Source organism: Lycium barbarum, chromosome 10, assembly GCF_019175385.1.
Source record: "Lycium barbarum isolate Lr01 chromosome 10, ASM1917538v2, whole genome shotgun sequence".
NCBI lineage: Eukaryota > Viridiplantae > Streptophyta > Magnoliopsida > Solanales > Solanaceae > Lycium > Lycium barbarum.
In genome coordinates, this window is record NC_083346.1 from 109,552,716 (window position 1) to 109,577,861 (window position 25,146).

Here is a 25,146-nt window from a genome sequence, read left to right on the forward strand (position 1 = left end):
GACCTTTCTTATACTTTTAATGAATGTAGATGAAATTATGCTCCGAATGTGTGTGAGGCAAAGCACTTTCATTGAGCACTATGCTTCCACAGATATAATCTTGGATCTCAGCTTCTACAATATCATGCTCAAGCGGTACAAAGAGTTGTCGGATGAAAGCACACATCCGAAAGATATTCCATTCAAGCAAATGCTTGATGATTTTATATGGGATGATGATGTTATCGCTTATTGTAAAGGTACTATACCAGTCAGAGGTGGTCGCGAGTGGGCTGGTGCCAAAAAGGTGCTTACTATCATGAATATAAATGTCAGACAGTTTGTCACCCTCGAATTCATAATTGAGGAGGGGGTGATAAATGTTTATGACTGTAACCTCCCACAAATCCAAGATGATGAGTTCTTCATGCACATCCAGCCAGTCATTGAATTATGGCCAAAGCTAATAAAGCAGAGTGGCATGTTTGAACACTTGCCTGAAAAGCTGCTCAACGAAGCTTAGGAATTTGTGCGGAAGGAGAATCTCCCCCGTAATGACACTGCAAGGGCACGCGAATCGTATTCACTTGCTTTTATTGAGCACTTGCTTACTGGCACTAACATGATGAAGCTCGAGACTCTATGGTGCGACAACTCAATGGCGGTGGGCAGTAGGTGTGATATATAAAGTTTTGGAGCCCTGAGCTGGCTTTTTAACAAATTATTACTTAAGTTGTATTTTGAGCCAAGGTGGCTGTTGAACAATTGTTTTTTGTCCTTTATATTATTTATGAATGGTATTGCAACAGATGCAACAGATCATACAGTTGTTGAAGAAGTTGCAACAAATTACTAATATATTTCAACAAGTTACTAATCCGTTCCAACAAGTAACTAATCTGTTTAAACAAGTTACAAATCTGTTTAAACAAGTTGCCTAAATGATTGCAATAGATCATACAGATGTTGAAGAAGTTGCAACAAATTACTAATCTGTTTCAAGAAGTTACTAATCCATTCCAACAAGTAACTAATCTATTTAAACAAGTTACTAATCTATTTAAACAAGTTGCCTAAATGATTGCAACAGATCATACAGTTGTTGAAGAAGTTGCAACAAATTACTAATCTGTTTCAACAAGTTACTAATCCGCTCCAACAAGTAACTAATTTGATTAAACAAGTTACTAATCTATTTAAACAAGTTGCCTAAATGATTGCAACAGATCATACAGTTGTTGAAGAAGTTGCAACAGATAAATAATTTGTTTAAGCAAGTTACTAATCTGCTTAAACAAGTTGATTAGTTGTTACAACAGATCACTCCTTTGTTTATGCTGAATAACATTGAATTCCCTTGTTTATCGCTAAATTTGATGTGAATTTAGTACTTCACATCAAATCACTCTAATGATCACTCAATTTAGGAAGAATACACTTAGAATTGCCAATCTAATCAATGAAATTGCATGAAATTACTATCTAATCCATGTTAGTAGATATATTGTTGACACCCAATTTTGTCCCTCCTTTATTCAATTTTATTTACTCGGGCTCCTAAATTTATTGACAAACTAAATACTTTATTTTCACTACTATTATTTTCACTACTCTTATTTTTAAACATTACGAGCGTTACTTTATCACAAATTTTTAATGTTCGTCATCGTTTCGTTTTCGGGTTCGGATTCGTTAAATTAATTATTAGACAACACTTTCTAAAATCCTTATTTTTCTACATATTAATTATCTTGACATAATATATGTTGTACTAGTACTTAAATTAGAAGCCCAAGAATAATTGAAATAGAGGAGGAAAATCAACAATTTTCAGCCAAACTATTAGCCCATATTCTAATTAATTCAACCAGTCCATTACCCTTAAACTACCCAAACGACCAGCCCATTCGTTTCTACCCGGTCCAGCCCATATCCTAAATTACCCAGCCCAATTTTATTTCCCCAAAACCTAATCCATATCCCTCTTTCTTTTCCCTCATCTCTCTCTTCACTCCCTTACCCGCCTCCTCTGTCCTCTCTCTTTTCCCTCTCCCTTCACCCCTCACGTTCTCTCCACCATCATCAACTCCTCTCCCCTCACGTTCCACCCCACGCTTCCTGCCACTTCCACCATACCTCTGTCCCCCACGCCTCTGCTCCCCACTTCCTCTTGTTCCCCACGCCTTTCGCCTCTCTCCCACGCTCCTCTCTCCACTTTAGCACAGGCAAAACCCTATAAATGTGTCGAAGTCGAATCGTTGAAAGGGGGGATTTTTTGGTTTTTTGAATGGTTTATTTTTAGGAAGAAGAAACCCGAAACTTTACCGCACTCAACATTTTTCACCTTTCCACTACGGTTTAAGTCTTATTTTGTGCTATTTCTACTGGTTTTCAAGTTTCTTTCTGGCCGCTGAGGTCTTCCCTTGAAAATATCAATTTCTTGAGTCCTAACACTTTCGGATAGGTTATTCCTACATTTGACACGATTCGATAAACCATTCGAGTCTGCTCTTGAACATTTCTGGAAAAACGAGAACTTCTGGATTGTTGTAATTCGAGTTTTGAAATCGTTCGTCGTGTTCGAGAGTAGATTCGACGCCGTCGACACCCACTTCACTGCACCCACAAAAGGTATGATTCATGTGGCATATGTTGAACCATATGTAACTTGTCTGGGCACCTATTAATCTTACTGTAAGACTACCCTGTTGAACCTTGACTGTCCAAACCTTACGCTGTATAGCGTAAATATATGTATTTTGGAAAATCAGGAAGCTTACTAAATTTTGTTTCGGAGTTGAATCTCTACCAGCATGTTTAAGTTGTGTCTGATTAGTGGGATTAATTGACATACATAATTCGTATAGCTCCAGTGTTTGCTCGAACCTCAGTTGGGCTAATTTGAACTGTAAACAGGTAATCTTTATATGGGGAGCTTTTCTATGGCTCATAATTTAAGCTCAATGTAGAATTGAGGTTGTTTGCAATATCAGTATGTAGAAAATAACAACAGCCTTCCAATCTTTTCTCTTTTATTTTTTCTTGCTTCAGTCTTTGTTTGGTTCTGTGACTATAGGTTGGTTCTGAATAGATCAGCTCGAGTGTGGAGTTAAACATGATGCTGCCTTTCTTGTTAAATCGTAAAATAGGTTTAGAATGTAGTGATGGATTAAATTAGTTTGTGAAAGATACTGTCTGTCCTATTTTGTCACTTGTTTATGAAACTAGAAATAGGACAAGTGTTAATTTCGCTAGTTTCCTGCTTATTTAAATAGTTATCATGAGTTGTTTGGTTAAATATGATGAAGTGTCAATCGTGTTAGTTTGTTGTTTACATAGTTGATGGAGTTGTCTAGTAAATATGATTATTGTTGGTGCTCAAATTTGTTAACCTGCCAACCTGGAGCGAGCATTAGGTACTCCAAATACAATCACATATTCAGATCTGTTCATTGCTTGAAAGTGGTTCAGTCTGTCACACCCAATCTGTAACATGTCTATTGTGAATGATTGAGACGTTTAATGTTATCATTAGTTAAAACTTATCATCATCTTGCTTTAGGAATCTGACTATTTGCCTCTATGCTAAAATGCTTATATGATTCATTATAGTTTGTCTCATTAGCATAGTTCAAGGAGTCAATGTTCCACCATGTGGTTAGGATGTTCATCAGTACTTCCAGCAACTATATGTGCTTTGTATGTGCCTCATTGTATGTGGATAACCTGCTTGTGTGTCCGAATCTCAAACTGGCCAGTACAAATCTCCTAATCTTGGGTGTTGGTTATGGACAGAGCACCTTCAAGATTTCTTTTAGAATAGTTTCAATACGAAGTTCGGTTATCGTGATGTGAGTGAATTTTCATGTTGAACCTTGTTTCAAAACAGTTTAAAGGAAATAAAATCTCTCTACTCTTATGAAGTTGGCTATTTAATTCTGAAGCTTATTTTGGGGGCTGAAACTGCTGCTGTATTTTAGCCATTTTCCTGCTTACTTATGGTCATGAACTGTTCTAATTTTATCCATTTTGTTGTTGCACTTTCGGGCTGTTAATTGCTGCATTTTGAACTGAATTTCTGCCGCGATTTGAACCAAATTTCAGCTTCATTCTGAGCTTAGTTGCTATTGCATTTTGAAGCTAAGAACACCGCTTTTTTAGATTGACTTAATTGCTGCAAATTTTCAGCAAGTGTTTAATTCTTTGGCTGGGTCGATCCTTGGTTTTAGCACTTATTTAAGGAAAGATCGCTGCTCGTGGTTGCTCTACTGTTTTATTGTTACACTATGCTGTCTCTTATGCTATTTTTCTTTGTTTGCATGAACACCGGAGCCGAAGATCCCAACTTTGGGGCATAACGACGCCGATATTGCAAAGGGTCTTAATATAAGACCCCGCGATAGCGTTAAATCAGGAATCTGCATCTCCCTCTTCATTTGTGTCTTTTGCTCCCTCGAAACAGAGTCCAAGGAAACCAAAGAGAGTGGCGAGCCAAACGGCGAATCGCTAAAATATTTTGTCATTCCGCAGGAGTCAAATATGGCCTTAATGCATCTCATTTTTTATTCCGTAATGTTGCTTGCTTTGCGGGGGTGATCGCATTTATTTGTGTTTGTTAGTTATTTGCTAATAGCCTTTGCTTAATCGCGTAGAATCTTCCTTTTAATTAACACTTATTTGATCAAGTTATGAGTTGCCTTTAGTCGAGCATGTGATTTCTCCCCTAATTCTTAATTGCTTTTTTTATACTCAAAACTTTATCTATTTTAAATGAATCAAGTCAAATGGTTTTCGGTTTTTCGCTAACTGTGTAATTTAGAAAATCAGTAGGATCATGCTACCAACTTTGGCCTTGCATTCTGGAGTAACATTTATTTCAAATAATAAAGATGATAGTAGACTCACCTTTTCTAAATCACGTTCTGACCTTGGTGCCCTCTTAATGTTAACTACTTGTTTATGCAAAACGTATTTGGATACCTGAAGTTTTATTCAACTTTTGATGAGGAACCATTTCGTTGAAATATTGTTACTTCAATCAATTTAAAGAGTGAATATTATATCTTTCCTCCAAAATGAACTCAATTACCCACATAACCCCTTTTTAACCTTAAGTCCGGTCGGTTAATCATTGTTAATGGGTCTTAAAGGATGCCTAATACCTTCCCTTTAGACTAATTGAACCCTTACCTAGAATCTTAAGTTTCGTAGACCTTAAACAGAGCTAACTTTAGAAAATAATTTTAATAAACTTTAGGTGTCCTAATTCACCGTAAATAATTAGGTGGCGACTCCTTAAAGCAAACAAAAATAGGAATCACCAATACGTCATACTTCTACTTTAACCCGGGTTAAAATGGGGTGTGACAGCTTGGCGACTCTGCTGGGGATATAATAAGGTCTCTAACCATAACAGACTTAGTTTAAATAGGCTTTGTGTGCTTATTTGAAATCACTTTATTTACTTGTTAACTATTTTTTTACATGCTATTAATTGTTTGTTTGATATAAACTGTTTGTTTTGATATAAACTGTTTATGTGTTACTGCTTTGATAAACTGTCATTCCGTTCATATTTCTTCCACTCCTGGAAAACTCACACATATTCACACACTCAAAACGGCTTCGCGGTTCGCGCCCGTTCACTATTAAATTACCTTTTAGTTGGATCGATCTTGTGGATTTAGTCGATCAGCGGTGCAGTCGACGGCCACGGACTTTCCACTCCCAAGTTGTCCGCTTGGGAGAACCTTGTGTCATAGGAAAACAACTCTTAGTCAGCCTAAGATAGAGCTAAACCAACACCCTTTATTAAGAACATACATTTCATGACCTAGGAGGTTTAATACCCTTGGTGTATTAAGCCCATTAGATGACTTTACCCAAACGTCCAAGCGGGTTCACGACCCCAAGCGACAATAATCATACTTTATATGCACGTTTGAAGGATAACTGTGCCTAAATATTGACTATTTGCTCTAATTAATTAAACTTTAGGAGAGAGGGAATGACTAACGTTTCTATGACAGGTATAGATTTGCATTGGAGTACAACAAAAGTCGAAGATCAAGGACATCACAAATGGAGCTAGAAGTTAGACATAGGAAACTGTATTTACTTTACTTAGATTAGGAAACACTCCATGTTGTATTCATTTGACATGTAATAAATATTACATTATCTTGTACTTTATTTTGGGAAATAGAATTCGTTTAATTAATCAAAGCAACGAGATGACGTATTATGGCACACTTTACCCTTCAAACAAACGTTAGGCCTACCTCTGGCACAAAGAGGTCACATGCATGTTAGGACACGTTGTTGCTTGATATGCTTGTTTGACAACTTGTTTGACTTTATTTGATGAATTATTTGCTACATGTCTTACTTGACTTTACGTGATCTTGACTTTACCTAGAGATGTTCATGAGACTAACATCATTTATACTTTATGTTTCTTTTATTTTATTCCCAAAAAAGTTGTTTCGTGTTGACACTCGAGCTGGCTGACCATCCTTACCTCACAAGGTCAAAGACATCATCATTACCGCGACGTAGTTGGGCTATTCAAGGAAAAGAAATTATTATGTCTGATCCAACCGCATCTATTTCAACTGGTGTGGAAAACATTGTGATCTCTAGCGATCCGCCCGAGACTTCCGAACACGGAACTGCTATTCAACGGGATGAACATATCGCCCGCCTGACTCAATAAATTGAGAATCTACGTGGAGAACTAAATCGGGTTAGGGACTTGACCAATTTATCCATCACACTCCAAAGTCCACCCTCTGAACCTACAAATACTGCACCAGACCCACCTCGTTTCCCATCACTCGAATCCCCAGTTCCTGAGCATTTTCCTCCCCGAAACAATGCACCTACCAACAACAACTTACCTCCGATCACCCCCGCAAATCCACCAAATCCAACATCCGTCTATACTCCCCCACAAAGTCAACCAACCACCTACACTAGCTATACTCTTCCACAAAATCAACCACCCACTTACACTACCTATGCTACTCATAATCCACCACCCATCAACCCACCAAGTCAATCGCTAGTGCATACTCCTTACATTCCTTTACCCATCAACACTAACCCACCACCTACAATTACTCCTCTAAAACAAGCCATTACATACTCTGACCATCCACAACAACCTTTCTATCCTTACCACTACGCCAAACCCTACCAAGTTCCACTATTCCATTACCCTGTCTACAACACCCAAGCAAACTATTGCCAACCTCGAGCACCTCACTATCAAAACCCACTTGTCCAAGCTCCCACTTACCAAAATCGACCACATACCACACATAAAGTCCGTCCAAATCCTGTCATAACAAACACCCGTAATTATACTCGGTTTGCTGAACCTTTGGCTCAACTATTTGAAAGACTGAAAGCGGCAGGCGTGGTACAACCTATTGAAGGAAAAATTCTCAATCCTATTCCAAAATGGTTTGATAGTTCCAAGCATTGTGCATATCATTCTGGAGTTCCTGGGCATGCCACTGAGGATTGCTATGGCCTCAAAAACAAAATCGAAGCCTTGATTAAGGAAGGAGCAATTCAGCTCACTAGAGCTCGACCCGATATGGATCACCATCCCTTTTCCTACTCACGAAAACGCCAACGTGAACATGATAATTATCGAAAAGTTAAGAATCGGAAGGAGGCCGTTGCGCCAATTGGAAAAGATGGAGAGAGGCATGTCATCAATGTTCGTTGCGCCTGTGGGGATGATCCGAAAACAAGTGCCAGTGAAGATTGCTGCAACAACTACTGAGACACCAACCATCCAGGGTGCAGAACCAGGAGAGACTCTGAAGAACTGGACTTGTACTCCGACCCTGATTCGCCAGGAGTCTTGGTGGACTGAACATGTAGTGAACTTTTATTTTTAAAAGCTTGAATCATGCTCAAAACTTTTGTTTGCTTTGCTTCATCTTTCGGAAGCTTAATCGCGAAAACTATGAATGCATTTCTAATTTTCCTTAATCATCTATTATTGTTATTTTCTACTATAATTATCAAATCTGCCAACTGTACGATTGTGACATGAACAAATAAACAACATACATCCCGAAACTAGGGACAAGATGAGATTCCGCTCAAAAGAATTGAAATAGCCGATAGGTGATAACATAAGCCTGAAAGCTAGCAATCTAAGAAGAGATCAAACGAAGACATTAGGAAAGACAGCCTAGTTTGCAACCTTTCCTTTAACAATGTTGCGAACTACGCTTGACCTGATTCCTCGGTGGATACGTAGGCAACCCACACAGGGACTCGGTCATACTAGGTTAGAATTTTTCCCATTTGCATACTTACGAACTACGTTCCGACCTGATTCCCGAGGTGGGATACGTAGGCAGCCCATATAGGGTTCGGTTGCGCTATAACAGAAAATCTAAAAAATTATTACACAAAGAAAACCACACAGGGCCTGATTCCCTTGGCAGGATTCGTAGACTATCAACATACAGATCCGTCGCACCTAGATAAAAATCCAACAAACCTTTTACCGTTTATATAACAGAACTACGCTGACCTGATTCCCTTGGTGGGATACGTAGGCAATCCACATCGGGTTCGGTCCCTTTATTAGAAAACTTCAGACCATTTTATGTTTCACGAACTACGTTCTGACCTGATTCCTTGGCGGATACATAGGCAACCTATACAAGGTTCGGTCACACCATAGCATAGGTTTAGTATACCCTTCGGAATCAAAACTGGGGCATATTTTGAAAGATTAGACAAGAGAAGAGTTGGACATCGATAAGATTAAGGTCACCAGACAGGAAGTATTTTAGACAAATGACTTTTCAACTGTTTCAGAAGTATCACAATCTGAAGTTGGCAGAAATATTTTACAAGTTACATACATATATTTACATATATATCTTTCCTTACATACATACATTTACATATACATATTTCACAACTTATATACATATAGTTACATTTACTTATACATATACTTACATACCTATCTTTCAAATGAAATACTTTCTTTCAATCATTTTCACTACTGTTCATCTACCGAGGCTTAAACGGAGGCCATAAAATCCAAACAAACAGGATGAATGGAGCGCCAACAAAGTCAAGCTTCGAGTCAACACGAATCAACTTCCCCCTCCCAAACTAAGAATGTTTCTTTGAGTGCAGGAACTTAAGACCGCGAGATCAACAGTCAAGTCTATCAATCAAGGCAGAAAAGCATCATCTGGCTCAATATGGCCTTGCCTAAAAAAGCCAAACGGCTTTATTTCTAACTCTATCTTTAATTTTTATTTTTTCATAATAACTTTATGACTTTATATACCTGTTTTGTAGGTTGACGAAGTTGGAGGCGAATTAAATCAGGATCGCACGTCATTAGTTCAGCCTGTCACGATACCATCAACATCATAAGCCAAACGGATATTCTACCGCTTTGCTCCATACTTTACCAATTACTTTATCATATACTTCACTAGCTTTAACCATTTTACTCTGAACTTTGCAGGAATTATTGTCAAGTCCCCGAAGACAACCGGAGACACATCATCAAATCTCTGAAGACAACCGGAGAAGTATCATCAAGTCCCCGAAGACAACCGGAGACGCATCATCAAATCTCTGAAGACAACCGGAGACAGATCATCAAGTCCCGAAGACAACCGGGCATCACTTGGCTATACTGCCTCATATGCATAAGCCAGACGGCTACACGTCATCAACTCTAACGATTTTACCTTGAACTTTACAGGAATATCATCAAGTCCCCGAAGACAACCGGAGACACAGCATCAAGTCCCCGAAGACAACCGGAGACACAGCATCAAGTCCCCGAAGACAACCGGAGACACAGCATCAAGTCCCCGAAGACAACCGGAGACACAGCATCAAGTCCCCGAAGACAACCGGAGACACAGCATCAAGTCCCCGAAGACAACCGGAGTCACAACATCAAGTCCCCGAAGACAACCGGAGACACAACATCAAGTCCCCGAAGACAACCGGAGACATAGCATCAAGTCCCCGAAGACAACCGGAGACGCATCACCAAGTCCCCGAAGACAACCGGAGACATCGCATGGCTATACGGCCTCACTCGCATAAGCCAAACGGCTATACACTTACTTCACTCCTTAATTCATTTCTTTATTTCATCATCTACTTTACCTACTTTAACGAATTCACCTTAAATTTCGCAGATATCATTTATCATCGAGTCCCGGAAGACAGCCGGAGGCCTTATCACTATCATCTTCAACTGCAACTAGAGATATTATCGCATCCTCAGCATACGCATCACGCATTCATTCAAGTCCCTGAAGACAACCAGAGACAACATTGGCCACACGGCTTCATCTTCACTCTCACACTCATATTTACTATCATTTTACACTCTTTATAATTTCAAATTTATTACTAATTTTGACATGAATTTCAGTTTTGGCAGAAAGTACAACCTGCAGAGACGCAACACAACGTGGAACTTTATCTTACGCAGTGAACTGGGGCAAATTTGCTGAAGAGGATTACCAAACTCACAAGCAAAGGTCACGAATCTACTCTCGAACGCAATTCCGCCTATGTCCGCAAACACGTGATACGTAGGTTAATTTCTCTTTCATCCTCCGCTAAAACTCTACTAAATTTACTCTTTTCACCATCTCATATTCCTTTCTACATCCCCAGCGTCTCCATAACTCAACACTGGGGCATTTTAGAGAATTTGCATCGTGCCTAGTAGAGTCCTACTTAAAGGTGTGTTGCGCGCCACATTTATAACTAGGAGGCTATAAGCATATGTTCTATTCTTGAACGTTCTCGTCACCTGTCTACAACCCCCCGCTAGATTGTGAATCCACAAAAACTTTCGAACTAGACATGGCCTTAGTGCAACCCTAGATATGTAGGCAACTCAAAACTAAGATTCAGCCATAATTTTCCATAATTCCTTCGGACCTCATCATATTTTCCATCAATTTTCCTAAACCGTACTTTCTTACAAACTCATATTCGTCGGTCCAAACAAAATTGGCTACTACGTCAACTTCTTCGCCCGAATATTCTTACATCATCTCCGGTCGAAGAGGGGCATCTGTTGACACCCAATTTTGTCCCTCCTTTATTCAATTTTATTTACTCGGGCTTCTAAATTTATTGACAAACTAAATACTTTATTTTCACTACTATTATTTTCACTACTCTTATTTTTAAACATTACGAGCGTTACTTTATCACAAATTTTTAATGTTCGTCATCGTTTCGTTTTCGGGTTCGGATTCGTTAAATTAATTATTAGACAACACTTTCTAAAATCCTTATTTTTCTACATATTAATTATTAATTATCTTGACATAATATATGTTGTACTAGTACTTAAATTAGAAGCCCAAGAATAATTGAAATAGAGGAGGAAAATCAACAATTTTCAGCCAAACTATTAGCCCATATTCTAATTAATTCAACCAGTCCATTACCCTTAAACTACCCAAACGACCAGCCCATTCGTTTCTACCCGGTCCAGCCCATATCCTAAATTACCCAGCCCAATTTTATTTCCCCAAAACCTAATCCATATCCCTCTTTCTTTTCCCTCATCTCTCTCTTCACTCCCTTACCCGCCTCCTCTGTCCTCTCTCTTTTCCCTCTCCCTTCACCCCTCACGTTCTCTCCACCATCATCAACTCCTCTCCCCTCACGTTCCACCCCACGCTTCCTGCCACTTCCACCATACCTCTGTCCCCCACGCCTCTGCTCCCCACTTCCTCTTGTTCCCCACGCCTTTCGCCTCTCTCCCACACTCCTCTCTCCACTTTAGCACAGGCAAAACCCTATAAATGTGTCGAAGTCGAATCGTTGAAAGGGGGGATTTTTTGGTTTTTTGAATGGTTTATTTTTAGGAAGAAGAAACCCGAAACTTTACCGCACTCAACATTTTTCACCTTTCCACTACGGTTTAAGTCTTATTTTGTGCTATTTCTACTGGTTTTCAAGTTTCTTTCTGGCCGCTGAGGTCTTCCCTTGAAAATATCAATTTCTTGAGTCCTAACACTTTCGGATAGGTTATTCCTACATTTGACACGATTCGATAAACCATTCGAGTCTGCTCTTAAACATTTCTGGAAAAACGAGAACTTCTGGATTGTTGTAATTCGAGTTTTGAAATCGTTCGTCGTGTTCGAGAGTAGATTCGACGCCGTCGACACCCACTTCACTGCACCCACAAAAGGTATGATTCATGTGGCATATGTTGAACCATATGTAACTTGTCTGGGCACCTATTAATCTTACTGTAAGACTACCCTGTTGAACCTTGACTGTCCAAACCTTACGCTGTATAGCGTAAATATATGTATTTTGGAAAATCAGGAAGCTTACTAAATTTTGTTTCTGAGTTGAATCTCTACCAGCATGTTTAAGTTGTGTCTGATTAGTGGGATTAATTGACATACATAATTCGTATAGCTCCAGTGTTTGCTCGAACCTCAGTTGGGATAATTTGAACTGTAAACAGGTAATCTTTATATGGGGAGCTTTTCTATGGCTCATATTTTAAGCTCAATGTAGAATTGTGGCTGTTTTCAATATCAGTATGTAGAGAATAACAGCAGCCTTCCAATCTTTTCTCTTTTATTTTTTCTTGCTTCAGTCTTTGTTTGGTTCTGTGACTATAGGTTGGTTCTGAATAGATCAGCTCGAGTGTGGAGTTAAACATGATGCTGCCTTTCTTGTTAAATCCTAAAATAGGTTTAGAATGTAGTGATGGATTAAATTAGTTTGTGAAAGATACTGTCTGTCCTATTTTGTCACTTGTTTATGAAACTAGAAATAGGACAAGTGTTAATTTCGCTAGTTTCCTGCTTATTTAAATAGTTATCATGAGTTGTTTGGTTAAATATGATGAAGTGTCAATCGTGTTAGTTTGTTGTTTACATAGTTGATGGAGTTGTCTAGTAAATATGATTATTGTTGGTGCTCAAATTTGTTAACCTGCCAACCTGGAGCGAGCATTAGGTACTCCAAATACAATCACATATTCAGATCTGTTCATTGCTTGAAAGTGGTTCAGTCTGTCACACCCAATCTGTAACATGTCTATTGTGAATGATTGAGACGTTTAATGTTATCATTAGTTAAAACTTATCATCATCTTGCTTTAGGAATCTGACTATTTGCCTCTATGCTAAAATGCTTATATGATTCATTATAGTTTGTCTCATTAGCATAGTTCAAGGAGTCAATGTTCCACCATGTGGTTAGGATGTTCATCAGTACTTCCAGCAACTATATGTGCTTTGTATGTGCCTCATTGTATGTGGATAACCTGTTTGTGTGTCCGAATCTCAAACTGGCCAGTACAAATCTCCTAATCTTGGGTGTTGGTTATGGACAGAGCACCTTCAAGATTTCTTTTAGAATAGTTTCAATACGAAGTTCGGTTATCGTGATGTGAGTGAATTTTCATGTTGAACCTTGTTTCAAAACAGTTTAAAGGAAATAAAATCTCTCTACTCTTATGAAGTTGGCTATTTAATTCTGAAGCTTATTTTGGGGGCTGAAACTGCTGCTGTATTTTAGCCATTTTCCTGCTTACTTATGGTCATGAACTGTTCTAATTTTATCCATTTTGTTGTTGCACTTTCGGGCTGTTAATTGCTGCATTTTGAACTGAATTTCTGCCGCGATTTGAACCAAATTTCAGCTTCATTCTGAGCTTAGTTGCTATTGCATTTTGAAGCTAAGAACACCGCTTTTTTAGATTGACTTAATTGCTGCAAATTTTCAGCAAGTGTTTAATTCTTTGGCTGGGTCGATCCTTGGTTTTAGCACTTATTTAAGGAAAGATCGCTGCTCGTGGTTGCTCTACTGTTTTATTGTTACACTATGCTGTCTCTTATGCTATTTTTCTTTGTTTGCATGAACACCGGAGCCGAAGAGCCCAACTTTGGGGCATAACGACGCCGATATTGCAAAGGGTCTTAATATAAGACCCCGCGATAGCGTTAAATCAGGAATCTGCATCTCCCTCTTCATTTGTGTCTTTTGCTCCCTCGAAACAGAGTCCAAGGAAACCAAAGAGAGTGGCGAGCCAAACGGCGAATCGCTAAAATATTTTGTCATTCCGCAGGAGTCAAATATGGCCTTAATGCATCTCATTTTTTATTCCGTAATGTTGCTTGCTTTGCTGGGGTGATCGCATTTATTTGTGTTTGTTAGTTATTTGCTAATAGCCTTTGCTTAATCGCGTAGAATCTTCCTTTTAATTAACACTTATTTGATCAAGTTATGAGTTGCCTTTAGTCGAGCATGTGATTTCTCCCCTAATTCTTAATTGCTTTTTTTATACTCAAAACTTTATCTATTTTAAATGAATCAAGTCAAATGGTTTTCGATTTTTCGCTAACTGTGTAATTTAGAAAATCAGTAGGATCATGCTATCAACTTTGGCCTTGCATTCGGGAGTAACATTTATTTCAAATAATAAAGATGATAGTAGACTCACCTTTTCTAAATCACGTTCTGACCTTGGTGCCCTCTTAATGTTAACTACTTGTTTATGCAAAACGTATTTGGATACCTGAAGTTTTATTCAACTTTTGATGAGGAACCATTTCGTTGAAATATTGTTACTTCAATCAATTTAAAGAGTGAAAATTATATCTTTCCTCCAAAATGAACTCAATTACCCACATAACCCCTTTTTAACCTTAAGTCCGGTCGGTTAATCATTGTTAATGGGTCTTAAAGGATGCCTAATACCTTCCCTTTAGACTAATTGAACCCTTACCTAGAATCTTAAGTTTCGCAGACCTTAAACAGAGCTAACTTTAGAAAATAATTTTAATAAACTTTAGGTGTCCTAATTCACCGTAAATAATTAGGTGGCGACTCCTTAAAACAAACAAAAATAGGAATCACCAATACGTCATACTTCTACTTTAACCCGGGTTAAAATGGGGTGTGACAGCTTGGCGACTCTGCTGGGGATGTAATAAGGTCTCTAACCATAACAGACTTAGTTTAAATAGGCTTTGTGTGCTTATTTGAAATCACTTTATTTACTTGTTAACTATTTTTTACATGCTATTAATTGTTTGTTTGATATAAACTGTTTATGTGTTACTGCTTTGATAAACTGTCATTCCGTTCATATTTCTTCCACTCCTGGAAAACTCACACATATTCACACACTCAAAACGGCTTCGCGGTTCGCGCCCGTTCACTATTAAATTACCTTTTAGTTGGATCGATCTTGTGGATTTAGTCGATCAGCGGTGCAGTCGACGGCCACGGACTTTCCACTCCCAAGTTGTCCGCTTGGGAGAACCTTGTGTCATAGGAAAACAACTCTTAGTCAGCCTAAGATAGAGCTAAACCAACACCCTTTATTAAGAACATACATTTCATGACCTAGGAGGTTTAATACCCTTGGTGTATTAAGCCCATTAGATGACTTTACCCAAACGTCCAAGCGGGTTCACGACCCCAAGCGACAATAATCATACTTTATATGCACGTTTGAAGGATAACTGTGCCTAAATATTGACTATTTGCTCTAATTAATTAAACTTTAGGAGAGAGGGAATGACTAACGTTTCTATGACAGGTATAGATTTGCATTGGAGTACAACAAATGTCGAAGATCAAGGACATCACAAATGGAGCTAGAAGTTAGACATAGGAAACTGTATTTACTTTACTTAGATTAGGAAACACTCCATGTTGTATTCATTTGACATGTAATAAATATTACATTATCTTGTACTTTATTTTGGGAAATAGAATTCGTTTAATTAATCAAAGCAACGGGATGACGTATTATGGCACACTTTACCCTTCAAACAAACGTTAGGCCTACCTCTGGCACAAAGAGGTCACATGCATGTTAGGACACGTTGTTGCTTGATATGCTTGTTTGACAACTTGTTTGACTTTATTTGATGAATTATTTGCTACATGTCTTACTTGACTTTACGTGATCTTGACTTTACCTAGAGATGTTCATGAGACTAACATCATTTATACTTTATGTTTCTTTTATTTTATTCCCAAAAAAGTTGATTCGTGTTGACACTCGAGCTGGCTGACCATCCTTACCTCACAAGGTCAAAGACATCATCATTACCGCGACGTAGTTGGGCTATTCAAGGAAAAGAAATTATTATGTCTGATCCAACCGCATCTATTTCAACTGGTGTGGAAAACATTGTGATCTCTAGCGATCCGCCCGAGACTTCCGAACACGGAACTGCTATCCAACGGGATGAACATATCGCCCGCCTGACTCAATAAATTGAGAATCTACGTGGAGAACTAAATCGGGTTAGGGACTTGACCAATTTATCCATCACACTCCAAAGTCCACCCTCTGAACCTACAAATACTGCACCAGACCCACCTCGTTTCCCATCACTCGAATCCCCAGTTCCTGAGCATTTTCCTCCCCGAAACAATGCACCTACCAACAACAACTTACCTCCGATCACCCCCGCAAATCCACCAAATCCAACATCCGTCTATACTCCCCCACAAAGTCAACCAACCACCTACACTAGCTATACTCTTCCACAAAATCAACCACCCACTTACACTACCTATGCTACTCGTAATCCACCACCCATCAACCCACCAAGTCAATCGCTAGTGCATACTCCTTACATTCCTTTACCCATCAACACTAACCCACCACCTACAATTACTCCTCTAAAAAAAGCCATTACATACTCTGACCATCCACAACAGCCTTTCTATCCTTACCACTACGCCAAACCCTACCAAGTTCCACTATTCCATTACCCTGTCTACAACACCCAAGCAAACTATTGCCAACCTCGAGCACCTCACTATCAAAACCCACTTGTCCAAGCTCCCACTTACCAAAATCGACCACATACCACACATAAAGTCCGTCCAAATCCTGTCATAAAAAACACCCGTAATTATACTCGGTTTGCTGAACCTTTGGCTCAACTATTTGAAAGACTGAAAGCGGCAGGCGTGGTACAACCTATTGAAGGAAAAATTCTCAATCCTATTCCAAAATGGTTTGATAGTTCCAAGCATTGTGCATATCATTCTGGAGTTCCTGGGCATGCCACTGAGGATTGCTATGGCCTCAAAAACAAAATCGAAGCCTTGATTAAGGAAGGAGCAATTCAGCTCACTAGAGCTCGACCCGATATGGATCACCATCCCTTTTCCTACTCACGAAAACGCCAACATGAACATGATAATTATCGAAAAGTTAAGAATCGGAAGGAGGCCGTTGCGCCAATTGGAAAAGATGGAGAGAGGCATGTCATCAATGTTCGTTGCGCCTGTGGGGATGATCCGAAAACAAGTGCCAGTGAAGATTGCTGCAACAACTACTGAGACACCAACCATCCAGGGTGCAGAACCAGGAGAGACTCTGAAGAACTGGACTTGTACTCCGACCCTGATTCGCCAGGAGTCTTGGTGGACTGAACATGTAGTGAACTTTTATTTTTAAAAGCTTGAATCATGCTCAAAACTTTTGTTTGCTTTGCTTCATCTTTCGGAAGCTTAATCGCGAAAACTATGAATGCATTTCTAATTTTCCTTAATCATCTATTATTGTTATTTTCTACTATAATTATCAAATCTGCCAACTGTACGATTGTGACATGAACAAATAAACAACATACATCCCGAAACTAGGGACAAGATGAGATTCCGCTCAAAAGAATTGAAATAGCCGATAGGTGATAACATAAGCCTGAAAGCTAGCAATCTAAGAAGAGATCAAACGAAGACATTAGGAAAGACAGCCTAGTTTGCAACCTTTCCTTTAACAATGTTGCGAACTACGCTTGACCTGATTCCTCGGTGGATACGTAGGCAACCCACACAGGGACTCGGTCATACTAGGTTAGAATTTTTCCCATTTGCATACTTACGAACTACGTTCCGACCTGATTCCCGAGGTGGGATACGTAGGCAGCCCATATAGGGTTCGGTTGCGCTATAACAGAAAATCTAAAAAATTATTACACAAAGAAAACCACACAGGGCCTGATTCCCTTGGCAGGATTCGTAGACTATCAACATACAGATCCGTCGCACCTAGATAAAAATCCAACAAACCTTTTACCGTTTATATAACAGAACTACGCTGACCTGATTCCCTTGGTGGGATACGTAGGCAATCCACATCGGGTTCGGTCCCTTTATTAGAAAACTTCAGACCATTTTATGTTTCACGAACTACGTTCTGACCTGATTCCTTGGCGGATACATAGGCAACCTATACAAGGTTCGGTCACACCATAGCATAGGTTTAGTATACCCTTCGGAATCAAAACTGGGGCATATTTTGAAAGATTAGACAAGAGAAGAGTTGGACATCGATAAGATTAAGGTCACCAGACAGGAAGTATTTTAGACAAATGACTTTTCAATTGTTTCAGAAGTATCACAATCTGAAGTTGGCAGAAATATTTTACAACTTACATACATATATTTACATATATATCTTTCCTTACATACATACATTTACATATACATATTTCACAACTTATATACATATAGTTACATTTACTTATACATATACTTACATACCTATCTTTCAAATGAAATACTTTCTTTCAATCATTTTCACTACTGTTCATCTACCGAGGCTTAAACGGAGGCCATAAAATCCAAACAAACAGGATGAATGGAGCGCCAACAAAGTCAAGCTTCGAGTCAACACGAATCAACTTCCCCCTCCCAAACTAAGAATGTTTCTTTGAGTGCAGGAACTTAAGACCGCGAGATCAACAGTCAAGTCTATCAATCAAGGCAGAAAAGCATCATCTGGCTCAATATGGCCTTGCCTAAAAAAGCCAAACGGCTTTATTTCTAACTCTATCTTTAATTTTTATTTTTTCATAATAACTTTATGACTTTATATACCTGTTTTGTAGGTTGACGAAGTTGGAGGCGAATTAAATCAGGATCGCACGTCATTAGTTCAGCCTGTCACGATACCATCAACATCATAAGCCAAACGGATATTCTACCGCTTTGCTCCATACTTTACCAATTACTTTATCATATACTTCACTAGCTTTAACCATTTTACTCTGAACTTTGCAGGAATTATTGTCAAGTCCCCGAAGACAACCGGAGACACATCATCAAATCTCTGAAGACAACCGAAGAAGTATCATCAAGTCCCCGAAGACAACCGGAGACGCATCATCAAATCTCTGAAGACAACCGGAGACAGATCATCAAGTCCCGAAGACAACCGGGCATCACTTGGCTATACTGCCTCATATGCATAAGCCAGACGGCTACACGTCATCAACTCTAACGATTTTACCTTGAACTTTACAGGAATATCATCAAGTCCCCGAAGACAACCGGAGACACAGCATCAAGTCCCCGAAGACAACCGGAGACACAGCATCAAGTCCCCGAAGACAACCGGAGACACAGCATCAAGTCCCCGAAGACAACCGGAGACACAGCATCAAGTCCCCGAAGACAACCGGAGACACAGCATCAAGTCCCCGAAGACAACCGGAGACACAGCATCAAGTCCCCGAAGACAACCGGAGACATAGCATCAAGTCCCCGAAGACAACCGGAGACGCATCACCAAGTCCCCGAAGACAACCGGAGACATCGCATGGCTATACGGCCTCACTCGCATAAGCCAAACGGCTATACACTTACTTCACTCCTTAATTCATTTCTTTATTTCATCATCTACTTTACCTACTTTAACGAATTCACCTTAAATTTCGCAGATATCATTTATCATCGAGTCCCGGAAGACAGCCGGAGGCCTTATCACTATCATCTTCAACTGCAACTAGAGATATTATCGCATCCTCAGCATACGCATCACGCATTCATTCAAGTCCCTGAAGACAACCAGAGACAACATTGGCCACACGGCTTCATCTTCACTCTCACACTCATATTTACTATCATTTTACACTCTTTATAATTTCAACTTTATTACTAATTTTGACATGAATTTCAGTTTTGGCAGAAAGTACAACCTGCAGAGACGCAACACAACGTGGAACTTTATCTTACGCAGTGAACTGGGGCAAATTTGCTGAAGAGGATTACCAAACTCACAAGCAAAGGTCACGAATCTACTCTCGAACGCAATTCCGCCTATGTCCGCAAACACGTGATACGTAGGTTAATTTCTCTTTCATCCTCCGCTAAAACTCTACTAAATTTACTCTTTTCACCATCTCATATTCCTTTCTACATCCCCAGCGTCTCCATAACTCAACACTGGGGCATTTTAGAGAATTTGCATCGTGCCTAGTAGAGTCCTACTTAAAGGTGTGTTGCGCGCCACATTTATAACTAGGAGGCTATAAGCATATGTTCTATTCTTGAACGTTCTCGTCACCTGTCTACAACCCCCCGCTAGATTGTGAATCCACAAAAACTTTCGAACTAGACATGGCCTTAGTGCAACCCTAGATATGTAGGCAACTCAAAACTAAGATTCAGCCATAATTTTCCATAATTCCTTCGGACCTCATCATATTTTCCATCAATTTTCCTAAACCGTACTTTCTTACAAACTCATATTCGTCGGTCCAAACAAAATTGGCTACTACGTCAACTTCTTCGCCCGAATATTCTTACATCATCTCCGGTCGAAGAGGGGCATCTGTTGACACCCAATTTTGTCCCTCCTTTATTCAATTTTATTTACTCGGGCTTCTAAATTTATTGACAAACTAAATACTTTATTTTCACTACTATTATTTTCACTACTCTTATTTTTAAACATTACGAGCGTTACTTTATCACAAATTTTTAATGTTCGTCATCGTTTCGTTTTCGGGTTCGGATTCGTTAAATTAATTATTAGACAACACTTTCTAAAATCCTTATTTTTCTACATATTAATTATTAATTATCTTGACATAATATATGTTGTACTAGTACTTAAATTAGAAGCCCAAGAATAATTGAAATAGAGGAGGAAAATCAACAATTTTCAGCCAAACTATTAGCCCATATTCTAATTAATTCAACCAGTCCATTACCCTTAAACTACCCAAACGACCAGCCCATTCGTTTCTACCCGGTCCAGCCCATATCCTAAATTACCCAGCCCAATTTTATTTCCCCAAAACCTAATCCATATCCCTCTTTCTTTTCCCTCATCTCTCTCTTCACTCCCTTACCCGCCTCCTCTGTCCTCTCTCTTTTCCCTCTCCCTTCACCCCTCACGTTCTCTCCACCATCATCAACTCCTCTCCCCTCACGTTCCACCCCACGCTTCCTGCCACTTCCACCATACCTCTGTCCCCCACGCCTCTGCTCCCCACTTCCTCTTGTTCCCCACGCCTTTCGCCTCTCTCCCACACTCCTCTCTCCACTTTAGCACAGGCAAAACCCTATAAATGTGTCGAAGTCGAATCGTTGAAAGGGGGGATTTTTTGGTTTTTTGAATGGTTTATTTTTAGGAAGAAGAAACCCGAAACTTTACCGCACTCAACATTTTTCACCTTTCCACTACGGTTTAAGTCTTATTTTGTGCTATTTCTACTGGTTTTCAAGTTTCTTTCTGGCCGCTGAGGTCTTCCCTTGAAAATATCAATTTCTTGAGTCCTAACACTTTCGGATAGGTTATTCCTACATTTGACACGATTCGATAAACCATTCGAGTCTGCTCTTAAACATTTCTGGAAAAACGAGAACTTCTGGATTGTTGTAATTCGAGTTTTGAAATCGTTCGTCGTGTTCGAGAGTAGATTCGACGCCGTCGACACCCACTTCACTGCACCCACAAAAGGTATGATTCATGTGGCATATGTTGAACCATATGTAACTTGTCTGGGCACCTATTAATCTTACTGTAAGACTACCCTGTTGAACCTTGACTGTCCAAACCTTACGCTGTATAGCGTAAATATATGTATTTTGGAAAATCAGGAAGCTTACTAAATTTTGTTTCTGAGTTGAATCTCTACCAGCATGTTTAAGTTGTGTCTGATTAGTGGGATTAATTGACATACATAATTCGTATAGCTCCAGTGTTTGCTCGAACCTCAGTTGGGATAATTTGAACTGTAAACAGGTAATCTTTATATGGGGAGCTTTTCTATGGCTCATATTTTAAGCTCAATGTAGAATTGTGGCTGTTTTCAATATCAGTATGTAGAAAATAACAGCAGCCTTCCAATCTTTTCTCTTTTATTTTTTCTTGCTTCAGTCTTTGTTTGGTTCTGTGACTATAGGTTGGTTCTGAATAGATCAGCTCGAGTGTGGAGTTAAACATGATGCTGCCTTTCTTGTTAAATCCTAAAATAGGTTTAGAATGTAGTGATGGATTAAATTAGTTTGTGAAAGATACTGTCTGTCCTATTTTGTCACTTGTTTATGAAACTAGAAATAGGACAAGTGTTAATTTCGCTAGTTTCCTGCTTATTTAAATAGTTATCATGAGTTGTTTGGTTAAATATGATGAAGTGTCAATCGTGTTAGTTTGTTGTTTACATAGTTGATGGAGTTGTCTAGTAAATATGATTATTGTTGGTGCTCAAATTTGTTAACCTGCCAACCTGGAGCGAGCATTAGGTACTCCAAATACAATCACATATTCAGATCTGTTCATTGCTTGAAAGTGGTTCAGTCTGTCACACCCAATCTGTAACATGTCTATTGTGAATGATTGAGACGTTTAATGTTATCATTAGTTAAAACTTATCATCATCTTGCTTTAGGAATCTGACTATTTGCCTCTATGCTAAAATGCTTATATGATTCATTATAGTTTGTCTCATTAGCATAGTTCAAGGAGTCAATGTTCCACCATGTGGTTAGGATGTTCATCAGTACTTCCAGCAACTATATGTGCTTTGTATGTGCCTCATTGTATGTGGATAACCTGCTTGTGTGTCCGAATCTCAAACTGGCCAGTACAAATCTCCTAATCTTGGGTGTTGGTTATGGACAGAGCACCTTCAAGATTTCTTTTAGAATAGTTTCAATACGAAGTTCGGTTATCGTGATGTGAGTGAATTTTCATGTTGAACCTTGTTTCAAAACAGTTTAAAGGAAATAAAATCTCTCTACTCTTATGAAGTTGGCTATTTAATTCTGAAGCTTATTTTGGGGGCTGAAACTGCTGCTGTATTTTAGCCATTTTCCTGCTTACTTATGGTCATGAACTGTTCTAATTTTATCCATTTTGTTGTTGCACTTTCGGGCTGTTAATTGCTGCATTTTGAACTGAATTTCTGCCGCGATTTGAACCAAATTTCAGCTTCATTCTGAGCTTAGTTGCTATTGCATTTTGAAGCTAAGAACACCGCTTTTTTAGATTGACTTAATTGCTGCAAATTTTCAGCAAGTGTTTAATTCTTTGGCTGGGTCGATCCTTGGTTTTAGCACTTATTTAAGGAAAGATCGCTGCTCGTGGTTGCTCTACTGTTTTATTGTTACACTATGCTGTCTCTTATGCTATTTTTCTTTGTTTGCATGAACACCGGAGCCGAAGAGCCCAACTTTGGGGCATAACGACGCCGATATTGCAAAGGGTCTTAATATAAGACCCCGCGATAGCGTTAAATCAGGAATCTGCATCTCCCTCTTCATTTGTGTCTTTTGCTCCCTCGAAACAGAGTCCAAGGAAACCAAAGAGAGTGGCGAGCCAAACGGCGAATCGCTAAAATATTTTGTCATTCCGCAGGAGTCAAATATGGCCTTAATGCATCTCATTTTTTATTCCGTAATGTTGCTTGCTTTGCTGGGGTGATCGCATTTATTTGTGTTTGTTAGTTATTTGCTAATAGCCTTTGCTTAATCGCGTAGAATCTTCCTTTTAATTAACACTTATTTGATCAAGTTATGAGTTGCCTTTAGTCGAGCATGTGATTTCTCCCCTAATTCTTAATTGCTTTTTTTATACTCAAAACTTTATCTATTTTAAATGAATCAAGTCAAATGGTTTTCGGTTTTTCGCTAACTGTGTAATTTAGAAAATCAGTAGGATCATGCTACCAACTTTGGCCTTGCATTCGGGAGTAACATTTATTTCAAATAATAAAGATGATAGTAGACTCACCTTTTCTAAATCACGTTCTGACCTTGGTGCCCTCTTAATGTTAACTACTTGTTTATGCAAAACGTATTTGGATACCTGAAGTTTTATTCAACTTTTGATGAGGAACCATTTCGTTGAAATATTGTTACTTCAATCAATTTAAAGAGTGAAAATTATATCTTTCCTCCAAAATGAACTCAATTACATAACCCCTTTTTAACCTTAAGTCCGGTCGGTTAATCATTGTTAATGGGTCTTAAAGGATGCCTAATACCTTCCCTTTAGACTAATTGAACCCTTACCTAGAATCTTAAGTTTCGCAGACCTTAAACAGAGCTAACTTTAGAAAATAATTTTAATAAACTTTAGGTGTCCTAATTCACCGTAAATAATTAGGTGGCGACTCCTTAAAACAAACAAAAATAGGAATCACCAATACGTCATACTTCTACTGTAACCCGGGTTAAAATGGGGTGTGACATATATATATATATATTGATCGCTAAATATGGTTGATTTCCATTGTTTATCACTAAATATGGGTGAATCAAGTAGTTCACACCAATTCACTCTAATGATCACTCCATTTAGTGCGTAGTGGACTTAGTTGATCATCTATCCTGACTCAAAACACTATCAAATTGATTAAATATATATATATATATATTGATCACTAAATATGGTTGATTTCCATTGTTTATCACTAAATATGGGTGAATCAAGTAGTTCTCATCAATTCACTCTAATGAACAGTCCATTTAGTGCGTAGTGGACTTAGTTTATCATCTATCCTGACTCAAAACACCATCAAATTGATTAAGTATATATATTGATCAATAAATATGGTTGATTTCCATTATTTATCACAAAATATGGGTGAATCAAGTAGTTCACATCAAATCACTCTAATGATCACTCCATTTAGTGCGTATTGGACTTAGTTGATCATCTATCCTGACTCAAAACACCATCAAATTAATTAAGTATATATATTGATCAATAAATATAATTGATTTCCATTGTTATCACAAAATATGGGTGAATCAAGTAGTTCACATCAATTCACTCTAATGATCACTCCATTTAGTGCGTATTGGACTTAGTTGATCATCTATCCTGAC